This window comes from Sarcophilus harrisii, chromosome 2, assembly GCF_902635505.1.
Source record: "Sarcophilus harrisii chromosome 2, mSarHar1.11, whole genome shotgun sequence".
NCBI classification, from domain to species: domain Eukaryota; kingdom Metazoa; phylum Chordata; class Mammalia; order Dasyuromorphia; family Dasyuridae; genus Sarcophilus; species Sarcophilus harrisii.
Genome location: NC_045427.1, coordinates 593,021,955 through 593,030,289, shown reverse-complemented (window position 1 = coordinate 593,030,289; position 8,335 = coordinate 593,021,955).

Sequence of the window (8,335 nt, the reverse complement as noted above, 5' to 3'; positions counted from 1 at the left end):
TCACTTAGATTATCAGATTTATTGGCATACAATTGAGCAAAGTGGCTTCTAATTATTGTTTCAATTTCCTCTTCATTGATGGTAACTTCACCCTTTTCATTTCTGATACTGGTCATTTGGTTTTCTTCTTTCCTTTTTCTAATCAAAGGTTTATCTATTTTCTTGGTTTTTTTTCACAAAAACAACTCTTTATTTTATTTATTAGTTTTTATTAATTTTATAATTTTATTAATCTCTTGCTTTTCAGAATTTATAATAAGTATTTAATTGTGGGTTTTTAGTTTGTTCTTTTCTAGCTTTTCTAGTTGCATGCCTAATTCACTGATCTTCTTTTTCTCCATATAAGGATCTGGAGATATACAATTTCCCTTAAGAACTGCTTTGGCTGCATCCCATAAGTTCTAGTATGCTGTCTCATTATTGTCATTCTCTTTGTTGAAATTATAGATTGTTTCTATGATTTGTTGTTTGACTCACTCATTCTTTAGGATTGGATTACTTAGTTTCCAATTAATTTTTTATCTATTTTCCCATGGCCTTTAATTACACATAATTTTTATTGAGTCATGATCTGAAAAGGAATCATTTATTTCTGCCTTTCTGCATTTGATAGTGAGGTTTTATGCTCTAATACATAGTCAATTTTTGTGTAGATGCCATGTATCAATGAAAAAAGATATATTCCTTTCTATAACCATTGAAATTTCTCCAAAGGCTTATTCTACCCAACTTTCCTAAAATTCTATTCACCTCCTTAACTTCTTTTTTGTTTATTTTGTGGTTAGATTCATCTATTCTGATTAAGGGAGTTTGAGATCCTTCACTATTATAGTTTTGCTGTCTATTTTTTTTCTCTTGCAACTTACTTAACTCCTTTAGGAATTTGCTCTTGCTACATATACATTTAGTATTGATATTACTTCATTATTTATAGTACCTTTTAGCAAAATGTAGTTTCCTTTCTTATCTCTTTTAATTAGATCTATTAATGCTTTTGCTTTGGTCTGAGATCAGGATTTTTACCATGGCTTTTTTTTTTTAACTTCAGCTGAAGCATAATATATTCTGCTCCAGCCTTTTGTTTTAACTCTGTATTTTATTTTATCTTTTCCATGGCTTTTCTTTCAAAACATGACTAAAATGGAAATATATTTTGTATGACTGCACATATATAACTTATATAAAATGAAAGGGTAGTGAAAGGAAAGAATTTGGAACTCAGAATTTTAAAAAAATGTTAAAAATTTATATGTATTTGAAAAAATATATTTAACATATATATATATATATATATATGTATATATATATTCCTTTTCCACCCCCGTCCAGTAGACAGTAAGTAATTCAATGTATTTTAAACATGTGCAATTCTTCTAAACATAGTTGCACATTTTTCATGTTGAAATGAAGACAAAAATCAGATCAAAAGGGAAAAAAACACAAGCAAAGAAACAATAACAACAACAAAAATACCATGCTTTTATCCATATTCAGTCTCCCTCTCTCTGGATGCCAGTGGCTCTTTCCATCACAAGTCTATTGGAACTGCTTTGAATTACTTCATTGTTGGAAAGAGCCAAGCTCATCACAGCTGATCATCACATAATTTTGTTGCTGCTGGGTACAATATTCTCTTGATTCTACTTACTTCATTTAGCATCAGATCTCTTAAGTCTTTCAGGCTTTTCTAGGCTCATCATTTCTTATAGAATAATAATATTCCATTACATTCATATACCAAAATTTATTCAGCCATTCCCCAATTAATGGGCATACACTCAGTTTCCAGATACTTGCCAGTACAAAAAGGGCTGTTACAAACATTTTTGAAAATGTGGGTTATTTTCACTTTTTTTATGATGAGGGACACTTTCCAACATGTGATATTTGAAGCTTTGCACTTAGATGAGATTGAGGAGAGAAGGGAGGGAAGAAAAGAACACAAAATGAACTTTGTGATATTTAGAGGTTGGAAAGCGGACATAGAATTAGCAAAGGTGCAGATAAAAAGTAGTCAAGAACTCAAGAATAGAACCAGTGGTGCAGTAGCCCAAAATATAGTGGAGAAAAAGTTTCATTGAGTAGGAGGTGAGAAATTAAGAGTGCCAGATCTGTAGAAAATTCAATTGACATAAAGAACACAAAATAAACAAAAATCAATAGTTGTGAAGATGAAATCATTGGTCACCTTAGAAAGATAATCAAAGTGAAATCCACATTTCTAATTCAGCTTATGCTACAACAAATAAAGATCAAAACACTACAACCTTAGAGTTCTTATTTCTGCATTGAGCTCCCAAATCCCAACACCACCATCAAAGCAAATCTGCCTGAATTCTTTTTATTTAGTCATTTAAGTAATATTAAGTAATAGACTTCATGACTCCATTTGGGATTTCTTGGCAAAGATACTGGAGTGGTTTGCCTTTTCCTTTGCTAGCTCATTTTACAGATGAGGAAACTGACAGAAACAGAGTTAAATGACTCGCCCAGGGTCACACAGCTAATATATTTCTGGGGCTAGATTTGAAATAAGCTCTTCCTGACTTCCAGGACTGTTCTACCTTTTCTTTCTTTTTCTTTCCTTTTTCTTCTTCCTTCCTTCCTTCCTTCCTTCCTTCCTTCCTTCCTTCCTTCCTTCCTTCCTTCCTCCCTCCCTCCCTCCCTCCTTTCTTTCTTTCTTTCTTTCTTTCTTTCTTTCTTTCTTTCTTTCTTTCTTTCTTTCTTTCTTTCTTTCTTTCTTTCTTTCTTTCTTTCTTTTTTGCTGAGGTAATTGGGGTAATTGCACCATTTAGCTTCCCCTTTATCTTTTCTTAAATTCAGATTGCATGTTCACTTTATAACTTCTTTTTTCTATTTTAGATTGCTTTTGATATTAGGTCAAATCAGAGGTAGGTATTAAATAGAAATAAGAGATGGGTATTGATGAAAAAAAAAGAAGAGGAACTCACAATCAAATAATGTGATTTATAGCCCTTCAGGATAACCTGCTCTTACACTACTCCTGAGTAATAATGGTTTAATGTGTTGCCCTCCCAGATATAAGACTTAGCAGGGACCTTTCTTGTCTTAATTCAAAAGGAGTAAGTTATGTGGGAAATTTAGGATCAGTGTTAGATTTTTTTGGATTGGATAACTCCTCAAATCCTACTACTTAAATCTCATTTATCCTTCTTTTCTATACAATCTACTTGAAGAGACAAAACTTTTACCAAAACCACTTTTTTCTTCTGTAAGTAGTTGGCCAAAACATCATACTTAAGCCAGGACTTCTTTTGTTGTTGTTTTCTGTCAGAAAAACATAACAAAGACAGGAAAGCAGAATAGAATGGTGGAGGGCTCTTCATTTACCTTTGTTCTTACTTAATTTGATTTGTATACTAACCAGGATGGATTTTGGGGAGAGGAAGGTTTTGCACCTTAATCCTCTACACTGTTTTAATGACTTTATTTATCATTATTAAATATCTTTTGTTTTCAATTAATCTTTCCTCTGGCTACTGGTGAAAGTAAAAACATTATGAGGGCTCATAAGAGATTTTTTTAAAAATGGTCCTGACTCACAAAATGCTTCTGTTTTGGGCCAGGCTTTTTTTTTTTTTTCCAAATAGGTCTGATGGTTTGGGCATGGGTTTAGAACAAAATGGGATATTTTTAGTCAGTATCTATTTAAGAAAAGAAGTTTACTTAGTAGCATGGAAAAGATGATATTCAACAAGAATACAGCATTTGTTCAGGTGGATGCAATTGTCCTTGTTTCCTTAGGGAGAAGACCCAGTCAGGATTCAAGCAGTACCATAAAGACTGAGAAGTGTCCTAACTTCTGGAGGACTTTACATTTAGCAACCTGGAAACCCTCTCTATAGTTTCAACCATTAAGTTTCCAGTCCAATTAAGTCACAAGGATGCTTGCCTTTTTAGGGAAAAAACTAGTCTAATTTACTTGAAGAAATTGTTGTTCCTACTATGTCCTTTCACCTGCAGTAGCTTTTCTGGTGGTCTACATCTACTACACTTACATATAAACACCCACTCCCCTCAGAATTCAATTTCTTTTTTATGGCCAATAATGGAAACGCCCTGTTTCAGGATCTGCAACAGCTTCCAGTGGATGGGTGCATGCATACTCAGCAGGGGATACCAAATCTTGTCCTTGTGATGCCCTTGTGATGACCTTTCTATAACATTCCATGGACAATCAGAAAAAAATTGCTTACTGTGGAGCCTTGCCACTTCCAGGGAATTAGTCAGCAGTCTGGAACTGGTGTGTGTGTGTGTGTGTGTGTGTGTGTGTGTGTGTGTGTGTGTGACCCTGACCACTTCTGGCTATTTCTCCCTTCTTGTCCTTTCCCTCTCCCCACCCTCCTTTCCCTTCTGGTGTTGAACTGGTCTTAGGCAATCATTGAAAGGGTGACAGCAAGGTGTGATGGATGGATGGAGAGCTGCGGGAGTGGCAAAGCCGTTGGTCAGTAACCTAGGGCTGTGTTTATAAGAAGGAAGAGGCTGTTTCCTGGAGTGAACATAATGCAGCTCTAAAAAAGGCAGGGGAAATACATCATGTAAAGAGAGCACAGCTCTGGGCGGTTCACTGGGGATCTGAGTACCAGAGCCAACCCTCCAGGTCAAGGTGCCTCTGACAGAAGCTTTTTTATAGGCCATTTGCGTGAGGGTTTGCTGCTGTTTCTCTCTCGAGTTGACAGTACCTCAAGGTCCCATCAGGGATCTGGGGGAATCTAATCTTAGTTGTGTTTTCCAGCTCTTCTCCACCAGTGCTGCTTATTTAGGAAAGAACCAACAAACTTGGTCTCTTGTGTAAAAGCTGCAAAAAATGACTATTTCTCTTTTTGACTCCTGCTCTGCTGAAAACAGATGGGGGGCCATCTGTTGCTGCCCCACCCATCTCACCCCTCCACAGCCAAGACAAAAGGAAATTTAAGTGGGTCTCTCAACAGCTGTTCCAAGAGCAAAAGTATGGTTCGTTGAGAAGAATGTTGTTATTCAATTGCATCCAACTCTTCATGACCACATTTGGGGTTTTCTTGGTAGAAATACTGGAGTATTGCTATTTCCTATTCCAGCTCATTCTATAGAAGAGGAAACTGAGGCAAACAGGGTTAAGTTGCTTGCCCAGAATCATACAGCTAGTAAGTGTCTGAGGCCAAATCTGAACTTAGAAAGATGAATCTTTCTGACCTCAGCCCAGCAGTCTATCCACTGTGCAATCTGGTTGCCCTGTTGAAAAGAATGCTGGTTTGTAATTAGTATTCTGATTTGAATCTTGACCTTGCCACGTACTATCTGGATTACTGTGGGAAAGTCACTTAAACTCATTAGGTATTAGTTTCCTCCATTGTAAACTGAAAAATTGGGCTAGATGACCTCTAAGGTTCCTTTTAATTTTGATCCTAAAATATTTCCCTTTGAGTATAATGATTTCCCAGTTTATCTCTAGGGATCTTTCCATTTAATTTATTTTTATTTCTTTTAAAAATTTTATTAATAGTTTTATTCTTATAAAAATTGCAAATAACAAATCTTTATTCTCTTCTCCTTTGGAGAAAATAAAGAAACAACATCTAAAAAACATTTAATGGATTATTTTTTATTGATTGACTGATTGATTGTGAATCTGAGATGAAGGGTTTAATATAATGGTATGTCCTGCTACCATATATGATGTTGCAGGAAAGCAATGTTGTATGACTCTTCCATGTGTTTGGACCATGATGTCAAGGGAAGCATGCTTCTTTGTGCTGCATCAGGACTGGTTGGAGCTGAGCAGTAAAAATACAAGGAATCTGTTGCTTAGAAGTTCCAAATCTCTATTTAGACTTGTCGGGTTTTTGTAGATAGGAGGTAGACTTCCTGAAAAGTAAAACCAACATTGCATTCCCTCCTCACAGCCCAAAAGACCACAGTGACTTTTATTTTATACTTATCTGCTTGTTAGTTTGTATTCCATGTCTTCAACATAGTGTCTGGAATGTAGCAAAGTGCTTTAAAAATGCTTGATGACTTAATTCCTTGTGCTTGCTCCCATCTTCCATCATGTCTGTGCAGAATCCCCAAACACTGCAATACTGCAACCTTGGAATATCATCTTCAAGATGTATATAAAACATCAAAAGCAGCCCTAACAAGGCTCTTTAAATAATTGCCTGTTGTTCCTTTGCCTCTGAATCCCACATCATCTGACATGCTGTAATCAGGCATTAATTGCCAGGTTGACATATGGACTTGACTATTTCAATGGAACTTTGCTCACAATGAAGAGGGTTTTGTATTCCCATCAATGGAGTAATTAAATTCAATTAGACAAGCATTTATTAAATGCCTACTATGAGCAGGACTCTGTACTGGGGATAGGAGCTTATATCTAATTGGCTTGCAGCCACTCTTCATATTATTGTCTCGTGTCATCCTGTAAATCTTCTATAAGAGGTTCATCCAATAAGTTGAGGGTCATATTCAAGATCTTCCGTCTTTGGGATCAGCACATGGGCTGACTACTGGTTATACTTTGCTGTTGCTTTGTTCCTAGCCTATGTGCCTTTCTGATTCTACATTCATATAATGACACCCTTTATGGAGTTTCTGCAACTCATTTAAAAAATTTTTTAATATTTTTTCAATTATAAATTTTTTTCTTCCTCACTCTCCCACCTGAAGGGCAGAAACCTTTCTAAATCTTGTAATAAATAAGCCCTTTCAAACAAATAATCTATAGTGTCCATATCTGAAGATGTATGTAACATTCTACATGTTAGACTGTTGCTTCTCTATGACAAGATGAGTCTACCCAACTATTCTTCAATATCATATGGTAGCCTACTTACATCTCCTTTTGGATATGAGTATTTCATGAATCATAGCATCACTGGAAGAATATTTATGAAGCTTTGTTTCAGGGAGAAGTTTGAACTCATTAAAAAACCCTGTGTGATCTTTCAAAGGCAATGCTTTCTTTCTATTCAGTTCTCAGCTTGATTCATTGACCATTTTCAATATCTATCCAAGACATATGCACAAATAGTATAGGCAGTTCGACAGGTTGTCCAATCAACTTCCTATTACAGAACTTATCTTTTTCCTATATTTGGCTAAATACTTTTGAATTGATTATGGATCTAATTTAAGAAATGTTCTGAGATGGGAATTTTTTTTTGTTTCTTTATATATAAAAATATCTTTTATTTCTATTTCTATTATAAATATAAAATGCACAAAAAGGACCATTCAGAGAACTCCAACATCTTTAAGGAATATTTCTTCTCTTTGGATTCTTTTCTGAAGTTCTCTGTAATAGGAACAAATATCTTTGAGGCAGCTAGGTGGTATGGTGGACAGAACTCTAGGTCTCACATCAGGAAAAATGGAGTTAAAATCTGATCTTAGATACTTGCTAGCTATGTGATCCTGGTCAAGCCAATTAACTTCTGCCTCAGTTTACCTGTTGGTAAAATGGAGATAATAGGAGCACCTATTTTATAGGGTTTTTTGAGAATCAAGTAAGACAATAGTTGTAAAGTACTTAGCATAGTACCCAATACAGAGTAGATGGTTAATAAATGCTTGTTTCTTTCCCTTCCCCTTTGACAAGCTCTATATGGTCGAATTTTGATCTATTTAATTAAATATATTTTATAGACAAAAATACTAAGTGCAGTATTCTCTACATTTTTCAGACAATTGGGAGATTTTAAAGATGTGATTTGCTGTGGAATATCATTTACAAAAGCCGTCCTATTCCCTTCCTTTATCTTTACTACAGATGCCCTTGACTGATTTGTAAATTATTCTTAAACAGATTTTATAACGGTGAGAAAATAGACATCTTAGTAGAAATGGCTTGTCTCTCACTGATCTCTTTTCAATAATAATAAAAGTGGCAATATGGTGATGTTGTTAAAGTGATGAATCTGAAATCAGCTAGAAATGGGTTCAGATTCTGATAAAGACAATTAGTTGTGTGACCTTAGATAAGGATTAAGGATGGATACCAGGTCTGTGATTTCATGGTTTGGGGGAGTTCTTATGTGAGAAAATTTCTTCTACTAATGCAGGTTAGAACCTTCTCTGCACCCTATAATCTTACAGAGTAGCCCAAGGAACTGAGACATTAAGTACATGGGGTCATAAACCAGTTTGAGGTTAGGTAGAATTTAAATCCAAATCTTCCTGATTTCAAAGCTGGCTATCTAACATGCTATAGAAGCTATTTAAATTACCTAAGTATCAGCCAACTCCAATACTCAGCTACTAAATTATAGACTGTAATCTGCTTCATGGAAGGTAATCCCATTGATCTCCAGATCCTTGTAACATCAACATAGTA